The following is a 19,428-nucleotide window of genomic DNA, read 5'->3' as shown; positions in this document are numbered from 1 at the left end:
CATTTGAGAGTAAGGTACTAAAATACCACCTAAATTGTTTGTGAAATTAACATGCAAGCCATCCCAAAAGCTTTTCCCTGAGTCATCAAAAAGAGGAATAGAGCATTTCAACTTTGTCTCATAATGTTCTGGGTCCTGTTCTGCGGCCGTTCTCTCTTACTTACTTCTCCAAGATCTAAAACAGGGATATCTCATCTGTTTCAGTGCTTTTCTCCTTCCTTTGGCTATAATACCATGTCTGCATGGTGCCTGTGACCTTTCTCTGGCCCTCTCAGCTCAGGTGTTACCCCAGTCTACCAACCTTTTTATAGCCCGCTGAAACTCTGCCTCTCTTCTTGACCCTGCAGGTCATTTCATCCATGGCATTTTCAGAAAAAAAGGGATTTGGGTAAATCATATTTCCAGTCTCCCTCCTTCTCCGCCTCTCTCCACGAGTAGTTTGAACCCCTCAATCCAAGAACAATTGGCCGCCGTGACAAAAGCCGGAGGAGGAGAAATGAAAGAAAATAAATTGAGGGTGGAAAGATAACATACTTTGCAGACATGGAGGTGGGGAGAAGACCAGCAAAGGTTTATAATGGCAGGAATAAATCATGCTGTGCTTGTTCGTGTCAGCGGGCTGTTTAAGTTCTAGTCTCTTTATATAAAGCTTGAAGAAAAGTCTGCATTCATCCTGACTGTCAGTGACTAAATTGTGATCCAGGTTGTGAGGGTGGTGTTGGGTTGCAGGTACGACGTTGCAGTTCATTTCATGAAGAATAATATAAAAAAGGAAAATAAGAAGCTCAAACTGTGTGGTAGGCTCTGACAAATGGCAGTGACAAATGTTCTCAAAACACAGGCAGTCGGTGATGACAAGACGACTTAGACCATAAGAGGACGGCTTCCATCCTTTACATATGGTTCACTCGGTTGCAGAACTCTCAAGCTATTCTTCACTTTAAGCTCCATCCCAGTTCCAGACTCATTCTTTTTCTTTCATTGAGAAAAGTTGCATTTCTTCATATATATTTATGTAAAAATTAACAGAGTAGCAGTCACCTGTGGAAACTGAAATTAGTGGTCAGCAAACACCATTTGATACAGAGAAGAGTGATAAAAGCAAGTACTAAAAGCTATATTTTAATGACTCAGCCTGCTAATTTACTCCCAATGCAAATTATAACATGCTGAATGGTGAACAGGTATTATGTTGTCCATCCTTTTTAATGTGCTAGCATGTTAACTGATGCTAATATGACTCCTCACAACGTACAGTTGAGGCCGATTGGAACATCATAAAACTAAGTATTGGACCAATTTAAATGTTGAATTGATCATGGTGCACTCCAAGAAGAGTCAGGGGGGAACACAGTTGTTACAGTTCATGAATGTTTGTACCTAATTGTATGGCCATCCAACCAAACAAAACCACAAATGTAGACCTACGTTTGGTCCAAAAGAAGTAGACGACAGACATCTCCATCCATGGAAATGTGTTCACATATAACTGAAAACTAATTTCACACTGATACAGAGTTACCGTGTTATTTATTTACGACAGAATGTCAAGAAATAAAGCCACTAAATTCATTAATGAAGTCTGTTTAATTACTGGAGACCAGATTGGTAAAATTCAGTAATGGTCTTTTAAAACATACGATGTGCTCTAATTCTGTGGGTACCAAACAATTAAGATAGATCACAAAATGTTTTAGTCCATCCATTAAATAAGCTATTCATTTTTAGGTCTCGTGTTAAAGGGTCAGTTCACCCCAGAAACAAAAAAACAAACACTGTGTGTCAAGCGGTGCTGACTTTTTTTTACGTGACCATGTCTTTTTAACTTCTCGTGTTTGTGCTGATGTAGTGACACACGTACACACACACACACACACACACACACACACACACACACACACACACACACACGCGAGTCTGTCTCTGTCCCCTGCTGACGCCACAGACTTCGTATTCCCTCGTATACCTTAAACCGGTTCCCCCTCCTTAGAACTACCATGAGACAGGCGGGTCATTTTGTATTACCTTCTGCTAACAAGCCAAAACCTCGGCCTGCTCAGCCGCCCGGTTGGAAGGTAAAATACAGCCCCGTGATTAATGATCGCTGTGACATGTCTGAGTGAACCAAATGGAGTGTGCATGTAAACGCTCTCATGCCAAAGCCTTCACTCTCACACTTATTGTAATCATTACGGGGAGAAAAAAATTAGAGGGGGAACTGTAATGGGTTAATCACACCACAATCGGCGGGTGTAAAAATACAGGCCTTTTTAATTATCTCCCTCCATCATTCGACACATTTCTATTATTTTCCTTATTTTTCTGCTCTCTGCTTTGACTGAGGTTCAGCACCGTCAAGGCAAATAGGGGGATAATTGGGTTCATCCCTCTCTCTCTCTCTCTCTCTCTCTCTCTCTCTCTCTCTCTCTCTCTCTCTCTCTCTCTCTAAGCCCCCGTCCACCTCTCCAACTCCCCCTCCTACAATGTGTTTTAACTCCCTGTCTGTATCTAAATACCTCCTTAACTCTTGCTGCCCTTAACTCCCCCCCACCACACGTCTTCGACTGCTAATACTGGTCCATTTGATGCCATATTTGGATGTGTGTTGTAGATTTGAATCTTTGTCACTACGTCCTGATTCAGTCAGGTGGAACGGAGGCGGGACACGTATGGTGAGTGATAATATAAATCCTTATATTCTGCAGATATTCTCCATTACTCTTCATGTCTATTAAAGTTGAGGTTAGCGAGGTCAGTATAACACAGTTATGCAGCTGAAGTTGGTTGTGTCTATGAAATGTCCAGTTCTCAAGGGAAGTCAGTCACACGCCTGCGCACTTCAACACTCACAACTGTTTATCAGTATATTGACATTAGGGAAGCAGACTGGTCGTTGCACGTTCCAGTCTTGTGAGAAAAGATGAGAACACGGGATTCTCCTCCTCTTGACAGGATAGAGCAAATCAGATGTTAGGACGAGGCGAGACGAACCTGTGACGATAACCTGTGTATGAAAAGGCCCCACTTCCGTTTATGGGGCAGTTGTTCTTTGCCCAACCTGCGTGTTGGCTGTACCACTCACTGCTTTTGCAATTGCAGTGCCTATTACTTTGCTTGTGATCATTTAGTAAATAAATTTAGAGAACAAGAGAAGTTGTTGAACTGAGTTTTTCCGGAGGCTACACCAGGCATCCAATAATTGACACACGCTTTCACTGAGCCACCGTTTAATACAAGCTAAAAAGTTTCCCCATCTTATTTAAAGTGACAGAGCTTTGTCTGGTGCCCAATAGGGAAGCTATTTTTCCTTGTTGTAATACAAATAATTGTCCGGTCAATAAGCAATGATCAATACAACATCATTAATATCAGGACCATGGACAGGTCAATTTGCAAATACGTGAATAAAGCTATTAATGCTAATTTCGGCAATATTCCCAAGAGCTTGCAAGTTAAGAGTGAAGTTCATCGTCATTATTTACAGAATAAAAACAAAACCCTGTTACCACTTTCCTGCAATTATACTGCTATACATTGCAGGACAACACACATATGGCTGCGAGTTAAATCACACGTTTTGTCATTTTCGGCCTCAAAGGTTTTACAGGAACTCCGAGAGTGATTGATTGATGTAGGAACTCTCAGTCTCAAGACATGGCTGACACATGGATATTCCTTTCATCTCGGTTTCTTCACTTCTTAAACAGTTGTTGTTGTTCACTTGTTCTCTGGTGCCGTATCACTCTACACACTCCCTTACCCCTTCCATCTCGGTTTTCGCGCTCCAAGCTGCGCCCCTCCCTTCCTTTCCCGCCCATTCCCTCTCATCTCCGAAGCACGGTGGGATCAGAAGATCTGCTTAATAGGGACATGAGGCGTGTGGCCCCTCAGATGCCCCTGGAGATTGCTCACACTCTGAACACATGTCAGAAGGCTCCTTGAGATGATTTTTTGAGGCTACGCAATCACACCGGCCTGTCGGTCACCGAAGCTTTTAATCTCCGCACATTAATGAAGTGTCCCGTCTAATTTCCCCCGTCCCCCCTGATGATCAGGAAGGACAGAGAGCGGTCAGAGGGGGGAAAAAATCACCGGCAACAGCTCAATGTCAGCTGATAGACATTTGGGAGAGCGGACAGCGGCTTCCCATTTACAAGTGTGTGTGTGTGTGTGTGTGTGTGTGTGTGTGTGTGTGTGTGTGTGTGTGTGTGTGTGTGTGTGTGTGTGTGTGTGTGTGTGTGTGCGCACTGCTGATTAGTATTTGTGTGTGTTTGGTTGAAGAAAGGGAGACGTAAGGGAGACACAGTATGGAGATGTTCAGGAAAACTGGAAGGAGAGCTAAAATACGCAAATTAAGCACTTTATAGTGCTGGACTTATGCCGTGTTCACACTCAGCGTCGGGCGAATTCTTCACCAGAGTTGAAATATTTCAACTCCGGTGAAAAGGTGAAAAAGCTTTTTTGCTTCTAAAATGCTTTTTCGCTTCTATTGCGCCGCACGGCGAAAAAACGTTTTTTCGCAACCATTCATGTCTGTGCAGTGACTTAACATGTAATCTACTCGCGCGAATAGTGCGCAACTCTTTTGGTGTGAACACAGCATTAGTCCCTCAAGAACTTCCTGGGATTATCAAAATAAAAGCCAAGAAATATTTTTTTATATATCTGTGACTTCTGTGAAAAAAGTACTCCACATTTATTTCCATAATAACATTGATCTATGCTTTATTCATGATTTGATTATTGTATATATATTATTTTTTATTTACAACTCATTTAAAATGGCTAAAGTGCTGGTCCTAGATCTCTTAAGTCAGGGGTCGGCAACCCGCGGCTCTTTAGCCCGTCTGTTGCGGCTCCCTGAGGCTTTGACCAAACTTTTTTTTAATTATTTTCTTCCTTCTTTTTTTGCCAAGTGGAAAAACTTTCAAAGGGAATTCCTCTTATCTTGGAGTTTTAGGTGATTCAAATAAATGTTTAAATATTTCTTTAACTAAAATGTGCATCACATCCTGTCACGTCGCTGTTAAGCATCTTCCCCTGCAGGTGGCTACTCGTGATTCAGAGCTCCGCCCTCGCTAAACTATCAACAGATAAATAAATAAAAAGAAAAGTCACGGAGGAAAGTAGAGCGTTTAATTCTGCGTGGACATATTCATTTGCTTTCACTGCCAACGATACTGGCTGACCTGTATGCTGATATGTGGTGAGAAATTAGCAAACACATTTAATGTTGAAAGACTCTTCCAGAACAAACATCTGCTGAAAAGTATCAAGCTGCAGAAGAGCGATTCCTCAACTGCTGCAGGAAACTGACCAAAGTAAATATACTTTCAGGAAGTGGATCACATCTCCAAACTCAACTACTGCTGCTTGTTCTGTGTCAGCTCATACACAGAACAGTGAGACAGTGAGGCGTCCGCTAGTAAAAAACAGATCCATCCTCCTCCGTTTGCGGTGCTCTAAAAGTCCAGCGTAGTGAGGACGCTCAGTGTAAACGAAGCAAAATATATGCTTTTAAAATGTAAAAAACACATGAAGAAGACAAGTATCAAACCTGCTACCTTGTGGTTAAAGGGTGAACACTTTACCACATAAGCCACATATATAGACAGTATTCAAGGTCCGCATAGTTGTGGTTTTAATGGATCTCAATGTAGCCGACACATGACTATTCTTTGTTTGATAGTTATAAACAGGTAAAATATCAATACAATGACAAAATGTTTCTTTATTCTTGTTTTATAATTTCAGAAATACAACAAACTATAGTTTTTTATATATATATATAATATGACTATATATAAAACTTTATAAGCAGTGATATCAAATAGCTTTTGTGGCTCCAGACAATTGGTGGAAAAAAGGGCAAAATGGCTCTTTGGATAGTTAAGACAGGAGTCAGCAACTCCTGTCTTAAGTCATAGTGTTGCATGGGGAACTCCTTTAAGATCCAATATAAATGCAATATTTGTATTTCCTGCAGTATTTCAACCTCGGCCATTTCATTATTACTTCCATTGTTTTCTTCTTTTTTTAAATATACATTGTATTTCCATTTTCATGTTAGTTTGTCAATCTCTGTGAGCAGGACAAGGTGACGTGATTGATACACAGCCATTACTATTCTCTGATTTAAAAGGAGCACAGTCAGTGTGCAGATGCAATGTTTAAGAACAGGTAAAAAGCCTGTTAACAAACTAAACAGATCATTCAATTAAAAAAAAAAAAAAAAAAGGATTGTGGCCAGTATGGCAGGTGACCATTATTGACTTAATCCCTGAAAACTGGCATGAAGTACTGGCATGAAGTACTTGGCAGGTGGGGGTCTGCTTATGTATATCATCTTTTTATACATCACATTGTGGGTTGGAGAAGCAGCTTCTGCCTGCGCCTAGTAGCAAAAACCCACTCTAGTGCCCAGTTCAGCAGAAGAAAACACAATGAAAACATTCAGCTGTGCTCCTCAAGATTGTTTTTGGCCACAGAAGCCCTGTAGGAGGAAACACAAGCCCACCTCTATACTACTTTGTGTCTGCTGAAATGTATAGATTCTTTTTTTCCCCCTGTCTGCGGCCAAAGTTGTGCAGCGTGGCCAAATAGTATCCAATTAAAACCCCACTTTGCGCGACCCAATTGCAACAATTTTGTGCACCGAGAACGTGACGAGGAAATGTAACTAATTGCTTAACTTTTATTATTGATAGAGTATTTAATGTTTTAAGAGGGTTTTGGCACAGCCAGTGTTAGCAGATGGTGACGTCGGTGGAAAATTAACCTGGGCTCGGTGTTTTTCAGTCTGCGAGGCCTTGTGCTGGGCAGCACTGTGGTCAGACCTCAGTCCATAGAAAGTGATGATTAGTTTGTCTTAGTTGACCGCTGACCAAAGGAATCCGCAAGAGTTCCAGTAAGTTGGGCTTTAGACACTGAGGAGAAGATTAGTGTTTAATTTCAGCCTGAACCCACCTGTCTGTCTGCCCAAATCTACTCTTTCCTCCTACTCTCCCTTTCTACCTGTCTCACAGTCGGGCTCTGCGACGTTATTTCTTTGCAGTTAAACTATTTTTTCTTGCATTTTGTTAATTGAAATGAACAAAATGCAAGAAAAAATAGTGCACACCATGGTTTGAGCAAGCGATCCGTTTCTAAATATCGCCTGAGAACATTTTGAGGAACACATAAACTTGTTTCAATCAAAGGAACCAGGGAAAACATTTACTTCCTGTATAATAGGGCCAGGCAGTGTTTTAGTACTCAAGATCGGTCTTGGTCTCAAGACCACTTTTGAAGGTTTTGGTCTTGTCTCGGAAATTGCCGGATTTCTACTTATTATTGTCTCGGTTGTAGATAAAGGAGACTCAAGATTCTATTTTAAGGCCATTGCGCATGTATGGTAATACAAGAGCTGAATTTGGGTTTGGGAGATACATATATATATATATATATATATATATATATATATATGTGGATTTGGTACCAGTCCAATTGCAATGCGTTCTACTCATTTGCAGCCTCCACGGACAAGCATTTTACAGAAATACAGATACAGACAGTATTTTAGAACCAGTTATAAATGGGATTTTCTTCAGTATTATTGCAGAAGTATCAATACATGAAGGCTGAACTGTGCAACTGCACTGTAAGTGCCTTTAAACACAACTCCTGGTGGTGGTGGTGTGGGGGTTCTGTTTATCACCTGTCTGACCTCTGTTGGGTTAGTCCAACCACGACTGATCCAGCCTGGAGCCTCATTACCTCTACCTGTCTGTCTGCCTGTAGGTACAGTCCATCTGACAGCGTCTCCTCCACTGCCGACTGCTATACAGGATTAATGAGAGCCAATAAAAGCAGCCCTCCTCCTCCCTCCCTCTCCCTCCTGGTCTCCCCTGCCCAGCCAAAGCAAAGGCCGGCCGTATAGGCCTCATTATTAAAAGCAATGGCCAGGACTCTGGCCCTGTCTGTACAAACACGCAGCGACGGAGCTGGGAGGGAAAGGGAAACCGGCTCGCGGGGGGATGAGGTTTCAATAAACGTCAGCCAGCGTCTGCTCTGTTTGGACTGCAAATTATTGCTGGCTGATGCTCTATTATTTTACAACCAAAGATCGCTGCCGAGAGAAAGGTAGAAGAGGAGGAAAAAGAAAGGGAGTTGTGAGGGATTGAGGGAGAAAAAGAAACTCTGGAAGGGCGCCTAAGGGGGAAAAAGGGTTAGTGATTACTATAATAATCTTTAAAAATATTTCGGGAGCGGCCGCAGCTCAAGCTAAGAATAGGCTGGAGAGAGCAAATTCCTCGGATGATGCAGATAGGAGCAGTAGAGAGAGCAGAGGAGTTAGGGAGGAGGAGAGGACAGCCGTGTGAGAGGGTTGTAAAATCAACACCTTCAGAAAACATAACCAGTTGCCTCATTACATCTGCAGGGGGGGAAATATATACTTTTGACCAAAAATGTCCCACAAATTGGGGTATACCTGCACCCTTATGCTCAAAGAAATGAAGACAATACAATGAAAGTCATTATAATTCATCAGCATCATCCATCAGGTCTGCTCAGGTGCTGCAGCAAAGTAGCACTCGATGCAACTCAAGCTGCAGTTGCTGGTGGAAATGGCATCACTCCGTGGACACTATGTGGCATGTTTAACGCAGGAAAGACCCTGAACTAAAGCACATAAATCTATATGCACGAAAATAAAGAAAAGTATTACTTTTAAGCCGTTTTCATACCTTGACTTTCTGCAAAGTCTTAAGTCAAAAGCGAGGCTGTTGAATTGCTGAGTATTGCAATTCTAATGGAATTTGAAAGGGCTCCATGTATTTTCTTAAGCCATGTTAACTGAGATAGAGCAGAGTTGCAGGTGCACACTGAAGTCTGTCTTTACTATTCTTACTGCCTGTTATCTGTAATAACATTTGTACTGTACCGCAGCGCACACAGGCCACTCCATGTAGCGCCTGAAATCAAGCAGAGGTCTAGGATGTCTAAAAAAACCTTAAAAGCCAGTGCACCATGGGAGTTTTCATCAGGATGGATATTTCCACGCTTCGCACACCTTTCAACGCCATGGGCTAAAGTGTGTTTTCTCTCACCAAATCCACCAAAACGCAGGACTTTACTTCAAAATGCAAGTACTGCATTGGTGTAAGACAACATATCTATTGATTGTCAGATGAATGGCCGACTGACACGTTCTCTGCAAGCTGGTAGCCTCCGTTAGCTTGTGAGCGTGTGCAGAACGCAGCGCTTCACCGCAACATACTTCATGAAAGAAGCAGTAAGCAAACCGGATGACATTCCCATTAGCCTCAGACGTACTTTGCGCACGGCAGTGGCGGGCCGTCATGACCTGCTAAGCCTTCTCTACTGGCCTAAACAGAATCACAAAGTTATAGCTATTTTATAATTATTATTTTTTTGGTAATATAATTAAAGGTTATATCTATTTTATAATGTAATTGTTTTTCACAAATACACTACATGTATTATGATATTATAATAGGCCTAGGTATAAAATGCACAGCCCGCCACTGGCGCACGGTGCCTATTGCCAATTATTAGCACGCTAACATGATAACAAGATTTACTTTCTGAAATGGGAACCAAAATACTGCACATGCAAACATTGTTATTGTGAGCACGTTAGAATGTCGTCATTTTTTTCTATCTGGAGTGAACAGTCTTTAAATGTGTTGTGTTGGGGATGAGATTTGAAATGAGCAACTATTACTAACTATTACCAGAAAGCTCCTAAGCCCACCGAGAGACTGTCACAACTGAGCAGCTGTGATAAAGTCCTTACATTCCTGCAGGAACATGGTTGCAACACACTCGTGGCGCTCTCTCAGGCTGCTGTGGTCGATATTATTCGAGAGCCGCTGACATTTAACAGGCATAAACGCTGGATGTTAACAAACTAATTTGATCCTAGCTTTTCACTGGGGTGTGTTGAAGACTGGGAGAACTGTCACACTGCGTAGTTTAAGTCTGAGTGTGTGTGTGTGTGTGTGTGTGTGTGTGTGTGTGGGTGTGTGTAGGTGTGTGTGTGTGTGTGTGTGTGTGTGTGTGTGTGTGTGTGTGTGTGTGTGTGTGTGTGTGTGTGTGTGTGTGTGTGTTTGTGGTTGTAAAGATTTTAATGTATTTGTGCATGTGTGTCTTATGTCCCCACTTCCATAACACCAGCCCTCCCTCTTGAAATAGATTTAAAAAGTCATCTGGCTAACAGGGGAAAGCAGTTTTCTTACCTCAATAAAACTATCTTGGACTTTAGTGTTTGCCTGACACTCTTGTACCCATTTAATATTCGAGCACGCTCCATGGTTAGAAAAAAAAAAGAAGGTGTAACTCATAATGGGCTTGGCCTCGCTGGCGATTCCTGCAGCTGAATTAAAATGCAACATTATATGGCTTGGCCAAGGTTAGTCCGTGTTAGCCGGGGCGCTGTTACGGGCACTTTTCAAGCCTCTCAATTGAGGTAATAAATTGAGTCTGATGGCTAATTTTAGGTGAAACCCAATACCTCTGGCTAAACTATGAGCCAGAGGGGACCATTTAATCAAAATATGTCTGGCACTGCCGCCAATATAGAAACAAGCGGAGAAAACATTCACACACACACACACACACACACACACACACACACACACACACACACACACACACACACACACACACACACACACACACACAAAGGTTTTAGAGTAAGTATATGTTTTACCAAAATTTGTTTTAAGGGTTACTGTACCTTCTGTCAGTCAACTGAAAAAAGGTAGAAACTCTGGGAGGTAGCAATCTGTAATTTAAAATCTTTAAACATCCACAAGGCTGATTAAAATAGTAGTTGGCTGGTGGGCAACATGTCTATATGTGTAAATATCACACGTACTTTGAGTAAATCAAATGTAAAACATGGAAGCTAATCCTTTGTTTATACAAATGCAGCTTACCCGAAAGTGACATCTGATTAATTTGAACACCGCAAGATTAATTTAAAAATATATCTTCCGGGGAATAAAACTGCCCGATCCTTGGAGCGGAATCAAAAACTATGCCTTTAATATCCCAAAATGATCCCTGACACTTGCTAAATCACTCCATAAAAGTATATCTCAATTAGCAGGGAAGCAGGGAGAGATCTCCAAAGAGGCGTCCGGTTCGCAGCCTTCGCAGCCTGCCAAGAGCCACATCTCGGGGCCCGCAATCAGTGACACTCACAAGAAACGGGCTGATATTTAATCATTAGGCGAGGTATGCACAGCGGACGTCTCTAATCTGCTCCCGCGGCCGCTGAGAAGTTGCACGGCACGCAAAGTGGAAGCCGTGAACTCCCCGTGTCAGCTCCAGCTGTGCGCCGGCCGGGGTTTTCGGTGGCAGACCCGAGAGGGGTAACGTTGCATAGCAGGAGGCCTCGGCATGCCATTGCAATTAATGTATTGTCTTACCTAATAAGATGGAAATGTTGGAATGATTAGTGAGGACTGTGGTGTGCACTCCGGGGTCGCCGGGAGGATTAGTTACCAAAGTGCTGAGGCGCTCACTTACACCTACTGCCGAGCTGGACCGAGGGAGGAAAATACTATATTCTACTGTATATACGCTATTGTTGTTGGCACTTTAAATGCTTTTGGTTGGGTTTACTGGAACTGTGTTTTGTTTTTGGCTCAATTAATTTATCCACTTCATCCTGAAAATGTCTGACTGACTCAAGAACCATTTGGCAGGTATTTTTTTTTAAGTTGTTCTATATTATTGCCGTCAAACACATTTAGCCACACAAACACGTCGTAATCGTGTTCTTAATAATCTTATTCTACTTATTCTACACTGTTGCACTGGGCGCCATGTTGTTATTTGACTGGGATTTGTTGACAATACGCAAAAAATAGAATAGCATCTTTTATTATGTGTGGCTTCAGCTGCAAGGGGTCATAGACCCCTGCAACAAGCGCACTTCATGTTCTCCTGTGGGCTTAATAATAATCATAGTCCCACAAAAACGTTGGCGCGTATCTCCTCCCGCAGCGTTGCCAGCATCAACTACTTGTTTCCTCTCTAGTATTATATTGGAGATTTGAGCATGTTTTTGCCTCGAAATCTGGGGTTTAACAGATGGTTTGGTAGAAAATCTGCACACACATATGACTTGGAGATATTCAGTCAAAGGCATTGTAACGCCTCCTGTCTGTCTACCTGTCTGTCCATGAATTAACTGTATCTTAACATGAAGCGCAAATGAGGATTATTGTATTAAAAAGAAAATAAATACACATAATTGTACACAATATTTGTAATCACGTGATATGTTGCAGCAAAGTGCTGTCCCATTCATATTTACACCATCAAGCCCTCACAGCTAATGTTGGCATACATATATATATATATATATATATATATATATATATATATATATATATATATATATATATATATATATATATATATATATATAATGTACCTCAATAACCTCAATAACACATCTCACTACCGGTAATGTATATATATATATATATATATATATATATATATATATATATATATTGCGACGTCTTACGGCAGTAGTAGCCACACTTTCAAAATTTCTCGCGAAATTTTCTAGTTAAGTCATGTTGTGCAGAAAACACTCTGCTCCTGTCACATGTGTTAACAATGTTGGATAAAAATGTATTTATTCACCAACTAACCCCCCCTGTCCTCTCCTGATTGGGTTCAGTCAAAGTATCACAGAGTTTTGTTACATTACTGTTGGTATCAGGCAAATCAATCATGGCTTCCTAGTTGGGCAATGAGGAGCCCAAAGCAAAAGGGTTATTTGGGGTCAGATTTTAAATGTGGAATAAAATGTTTTTGATGTACAGTATGTATGCAATGTATGCTCTGTTTTGGTTGCTTTTTTCTGATGTCTGTCTTCAAGAACGATCAGAAAGATTTTTACAGCTTCTGTCAATTGTTTCCAGAAAACATGCTTTTCAATCCCCCCCGCTGTGTTTTGTTGAGCTCAAGGGAAAGGGGTGTTACGCAAATTGTTAATATTTCCCATTTGATCCAATGCTGCAAAGAACTCATCTTGGATATACATATCTTGATTATTGTCATTTATTCAACTTTATTGAAGTATAACTTTGTTGTAGTTAACATCCAACCTGTGCAAGAAACTGCAGTATATCACCAGACAGTACAAAATATAGCAGAGAGAACATGAAGAAATTATATAAAGATGGATGACGGTAGAGAATGAAAAAATACACCAATATGGTGGAGAGTAAAACAGTTATGATATTATGAACATGAACCGGTTTAGTTTGTACGGTGTAGCAAACCACTCAGAGGAACATATTCCAATATACTTTATGACATGATGTTATCAAATGTTTTTGTTTTTTTACAAACTTTAAAACTGTAAGGTAAAACTAATTGGACATCAGAGCTCAAGCTGTTCATTTGTTGAGCCCTAGGGTACCCCAATCGGGGGACACTTTTATATCAGGGAAATCAAGAAAAAATCATGGTATAAATCCCTCCCCCCAAAAAACAAACATGTTAGGTATCAAATTAAACATAAAAATCAGGGCTACAAAAATATATAATCCCGATGTACAACCTCTAAACACAACTCAAACAATAAATAGGATTAGGGGTTAGGGTAATTAGGGTTAGGGTTAGGGCTTAAAGGGCTATGCATTACAACCTTTAAACAGCTTTTTTCTTTTTTTACTATAAATTTACCATTTGAGGACTCACATTCAAACCTGCCTAATTCCAGCTCGGTAAGTAGGTCATAAATTCTGAGTGCAGTGCTGAGATATAGAGCAGTACATATTTAACATATCAGCTGGCAAAGCTGTCAAAATCTTTAACCCTAATTACACAACACAAGCATAAATTAAGATCCAAAGCTTGTTAATATGTCGTATCGTTCATTTCATTTTGAAATAAGTAACAGAGGGGGGCAGTGGACTACTTCCTTACTACGGAGTGCAGGGCGTCTGCAACACATTGTGACAGCCAGTCAGTGGCTGAAGTTCACAGCGTTGCGTAACACAACATGGAAATAAACTATGACAGTGATTATATTTTGCAAACCTTTGTGGAATAATGAAATTATATCCATACTAGTTTGGGTAAATACTTTTGCAGAAAGCCAAACAAGAAGAGGCCGCAGGATTTTTCTTTTGAGAAAATATTTCTCTGGTGAAGAAATTAGCCACCTTTGAGTGTTTATAATTTGTTTTTTATTTTCTCCCTAAACATTTATAATTGCATCCAGAGGTGTGTGTGTGTGTATGTGTGTGTGCGCGCCACACCGCTATTGTTGCAAGAGCAGGGTCAAGTGGTTCGTCACTCATGCCCACATCAGTTAACAGGACTGCCACACACATTTTCGGTTTTGCCTCTTAACATGAAACTGAACAGAGACTATTTCAAGTCCTCTACAAGCTTTTAAACTGCACGTCTTCTTATTCTTCTTTAATATTTTTCCAGTGACTACTCGTATACTTATAGGAATAGTTTTTCTCAAATAATAACTTTTGAGAAAATCCACTTATTTGCAATTTCATCAAGAGTTAGATGAGAAAATTGATACCACTCTCATGTATATGGGGCTAATATTAAGCCAGTTAGCTTAGCATTATGACTGGAAACAGGGGGTAAAACTAGCCTGGCTATGTCTGAAGTTACCAGCAACTCTAAAGACTCACTAATTAATTCCAATCAATTAATTTGAAGAAAATAAAATTACTTTGAATATATAAAAGTATATAAAAGTTTCTGTTTCTGTTTAGTTACCAGGCAACCAGAGGAGAGACGGGAAAGTTACTACGCCCAGCCAAGAAATAGTCCGGCACACAGCCCACCATAAACTATTGTTTTTACAATTCAGGTTTTTTATTAATCAGTGAGGTGTTGGTAGAACAGGGCCAGGGCCAGGACAGGGCCACACTAGCTGTTTCCAGTCATTATGCTAAGCTAACTAGCTAAATTAAAATAAAAGTAGCTCTTAAAAAATTGTGAACTATTCCTCTAAAAAAAACACCTTACTTGTCAGACGTTGGTGCCCAGGTTTTTGATACTGCAATAAAATAAAAAAATGTTGTCTATTATTATATTGGCCATTACTTTTAATGCTGCATCTGTTTGCAACAACAACTGGGATCAACGAGCCTTCTGGATGTAATAAAGCGGATCAAATCTCTTTCAACCAACTTACCGCCAAACATCATCGTGCAACAAAACTGGATCTTCCCAAACCATTGTTCTCGCGCACGGAGCAAAAGAAATTGCACTTTGGCAATGGCTTTATCTTAAAAGCAAAGCAAAAACACAACAAGTGCATCTCTCCTCTTGAAGCTACTTGACAGTGATCCTCCCTCTTGTATATTTAAATGTCGAGTTGATGTGCTGATCTTCATGGAAAATGCGAAGAGATTATTGAAGGAGGCGAGTCAAAGTGACACTCGTGACACACACTCAAGCCGGCCAATACACACCACGGGAACCACAAGCTGTTTCCCTCAGGCTGTGGTGAGTCCATTCTTGTGATGTATAGAAACCAGCGGCTCCTGATTAAGTTTTAATTGATTTCTCATAGAAGTGAGGTTCATTCTTGTCATTCAGATGGACTCTTTTGGGTTTTTAATTTGCGGATCCCTTGATTTAAGCCCCGAGTCTGTGATCATTACAATTATGTGGCTTTTGTAATTGGTGGATATCGAGTTGATGTTTTTTTATTATACTTTCAAACAGTGAATGATGCCAGAGACCAGTGTATGTTTATGTGGCTCATGTACAGTATGAGCATGTTTATTCATATTTCTGCATTCTAAGCGTCCACAGTGTGCGTGCCGACCGCAGCGCCGTCGCGGCCTCGCCTGCTGCTTGCCAGTGTAATGCGTGTTTATGTTTACTTTAAGAGTGTGTGTGTGTGTGTGTGTGTGTGTGTGTGTGTGTGTGTGTGTGTGTGTGTGTTTAAGGAGTGGCTGTGATGTGGAGCACCTGCCCTCTCCGCCCAGTCATGCTGCTGTGTGGCAGCTACGGAGCTGGAGCCTTCCGGATGACATCATCAAACGGTGATGAGGCAGACAGGTCAGGGCGCCTGTGGTTGTTGCTGGAAAAGGCTACTCCCCAAAGTGAGTGTGTGTGTGTGTGTGTGTGTGTGTGTGTGTGTGTGTGTGTGTGTGTGTGTGTGTGTGTGTGTGTGTGCGTGCGTGCGTTGTTTTGAGTACACACGCAATTTATTTCACATTTGTTTCACATTTCACAATTCTTATTCTTCAGTTTTAATACAGTGTATTTCACCCATATTCCACAGACAGACAGTTAAGACTCTGATCTCAAAACTGAGCTTTTCCTTTTCTTGTCACACAGGAAGTCTTAGAATCAGCAACGAAGAAAACACTCCTAAAGTGAGCAGTCATTATTTTTGCCTTGATTCTCGCCGTGCAGGCCACATTTATGTCCACAATTCACATTGCATTCAATCGGATCACACAATTAGTTCAGTCACATTAAAGTTGTGCGATACAAGATTTTATATACTTTTTATTATTCAATGTTATGTTGTTATAGATGAATTTTTCATAATTTTTTTCTATTTCCAAAAATCTCTTTCATCGTCAGCATCTTCAGCATGTCACTTATAAACCAGTAAGCAACACTTTAGCAACTGCCAGGAAATCTTTGACAACCACCCAGCATTTATATTTTAATTGTTTTTACACAGGAGTACACATCTGCACAGAACATACTAGTGACCACCTTGCAACCTTTTCCATTAATCCTTCAGTTATCCCACATCTGCTAAAATCAAAAAGCTTTAGCTGCATTTGTTTTTGAAGAACAGTGCCACCCAGCAGCTTCCTCTCTAAATCTAACATGATCGTTAACAATATATGCTATGCAAGCTCATTTGGATTGCAGCTGAGTGTGTTTCATTCTGATGTACAGTTCTGATGTGCACCGGCCTATCTTCATGAAATATTCTACCCACTGCTAAGTTTCCAGCCTTTCCGTAAAAATGCCTCCGTACACATTCTACTCGACTGCTCTTTGTTTGCTCTCTTTAGTTTCACCCTGGAGCGTACACGCGTTGGTCTGTCTGGACCGCAGAGGACAGGTTAGTGAGGGTATGTTCTTCTTTCCATTTGCAGATTTTGAGGATATTATGGCCTATTTGCACCTGCAAAACCTCAAACCCAAGTGTTCCTCCGCCTGCCTGCTATTTGTCAGGATCTGTGTAATTACAAGTGTTTCTCTCTCTCGCTTCGCATCTCATATCCTGAGTACAACATTTGCCCAGATTTAACTTCTGGCTTTGGAACTGCAGGGAGAGAAAAGAAGTGGCGAGAAGATGCGGCCAGAGTGCGAAATAGACAAAACATCTCCTGTCCTGCGCATCCTGCTTGCCGCCGCCGCATCATAATCAAATTTTCTCCTAATGACTTGCTGTAGCGCAGCAGGAGACGGCGCGTGGCTGCCCAAACAAAACAACCCAGCATGCACTGCGGTACCCAAAAACGATATCTGCATTTCAGCAAGCGCTCCTTTGGAAGGAACAGTTTTGATTTGGGAACATTCCTATTTCAGGAACTTTAAATGTTAAGTAAAGAAACCTTATGAGAGGAGGTCTGAATGGAAAGCTGTGTGTGCGTGTGTGTGTGTGTGTGTGTGTGTGTGTGTGCGTGTGTGTGTGTGTGTGTGTGTGCGTGTGTGTGTGTGGACGTGCATGCATGTGGATTATAGGGAGACTGAGCAGAGAGAAAATGTGTGCGTGTGTGTGTGTGTGTATGTGTGTGTGTGTGTGTGTGCGTGTGTGTGTGTGTGTGTGTGTGTGTGTGTGTGTGCGTGTGTGTGTGTGTGTGATTTGGACATATACCTCTAAGCACACCTAAGTGTATCTAGCCAAATGTTTTTATATGGTTCCATGACGGGGGAGAGAGTGTGTCTAACAAAGGAGACTATTTCGATGGGGCCGGTCAGCGAAGGAGTGCTGGACTCATAATGACATAGAAAACAAACAGTGGTGAATGGGCACATGGTCCCTCTGTAACCACAGGGCCCTTAACGGGAAGAGCCTGTCCAGCAGCGCACAGCCCGGCTCCGGCGCTACAGGAAGACCCAGGCGCCAAGGAGTTAAAGTACACCTACTGTGTCTGCGCACGTGCTCGCACGGTGTGTGTGCACGGTGTGTGTGTGCATGGTGTGTGTGTGCACGGTGCGGATCGGCTGCACACACATGCACTGAATTCCTGACGAGAAGATATGGACGCTCTCTCTCTCACGCACACACAGATCACTGAGTCCACACTTGTGCGCGTGCCCTAAGAAGGTACATATTAACATACAAATACGCACATTCATACTTGCTCTCTGTCTCGCGGAGGGAGGGGCTTCCCAATCAACCACCAGCAACAATATTATTCTGCCATTCACTGTCGCGGGCGTGATTGATGAAGCTGCCCAACGTGGAGCTCATGTAGAATAACAACGTGCGGAGTCGACAATGCTCATATTAGACTGCTACATGTACAATCTAATTGCCAAAAAACACCAAGCTGTCCCCCGTGTGGAGAGCTGTCTGCCAATTGCAGGCTTTGGGCAATGCAAGAGTTGTCTTCTATTACGGCCACATTTGGAATAACCCACAACTTAAAACTGACATTTTTATTGAAAAGCATGTGAAATACAAACAGGTCGAATCGGTCCTTTTGATTGTAGTTGACTAAGATCTCTTTAGTGGATTTGTAATTGTTTTAGATTGAAAGTGGTTTTACAGATTTGTTGAATAAATCAATTTATCAATTAGTTGACAAGAGTGTGTGTGTGTGTGTGTGTGTGTGTGTGTGTGTGTGTGTGTGTGTGTGTGTGTTAATCGACTTCTTCGATGTCTTTAATCGCAGACAGCCAACAAGTAATCAGGGATTACTGTCCTGTTTCTGCATTTGAGCCGGTTACTATGGGTTCAATCCTGTTGTGCAGAAAAAGTGATGCCAATGCAAAATTCCCCTAACTTGCATTCTTGCTAATGGCCATCAGGGGGCGACTCTTCTGGTTGCAAAAAGAGTTGTATAGAAGTCCATACGAACATTACTTCTCACTTAATTTATTTCCTCAGTAAACATTGCCAACATGAGTTGATGTATGTTAGCTAGTTTCAAGTCCTTCATACTTTAGAGCGTGGCTACCTTGTGATTGACAGGTCGCTACTACAGCGTTGTCAGATCTGGGAGTTGTCTGTGTTTTCGTTGACCTTTTCACAGTGTGTTTTTAGTTAAAAGATAATTGCATCATTTTTGTCTTGAACAGCATTCGGTTGCACTTAGCTCCACCCTCTCATGTTACTTCTGGTTGCAAAAAATTCAACAAAAACGTAATCCATGAACAAATAATTTACATCACAGTACAGTACACAGTAGCTACCTTGTGATTGATAGTTGT

Source organism: Taurulus bubalis, assembly GCF_910589615.1.
Source record: "Taurulus bubalis genome assembly, chromosome: 2".
Lineage (NCBI taxonomy): Eukaryota > Metazoa > Chordata > Actinopteri > Perciformes > Cottidae > Taurulus > Taurulus bubalis.
The sequence above is the reverse complement of the archived record's forward strand: the minus strand, read 5'-3'. Positions refer to the sequence as shown.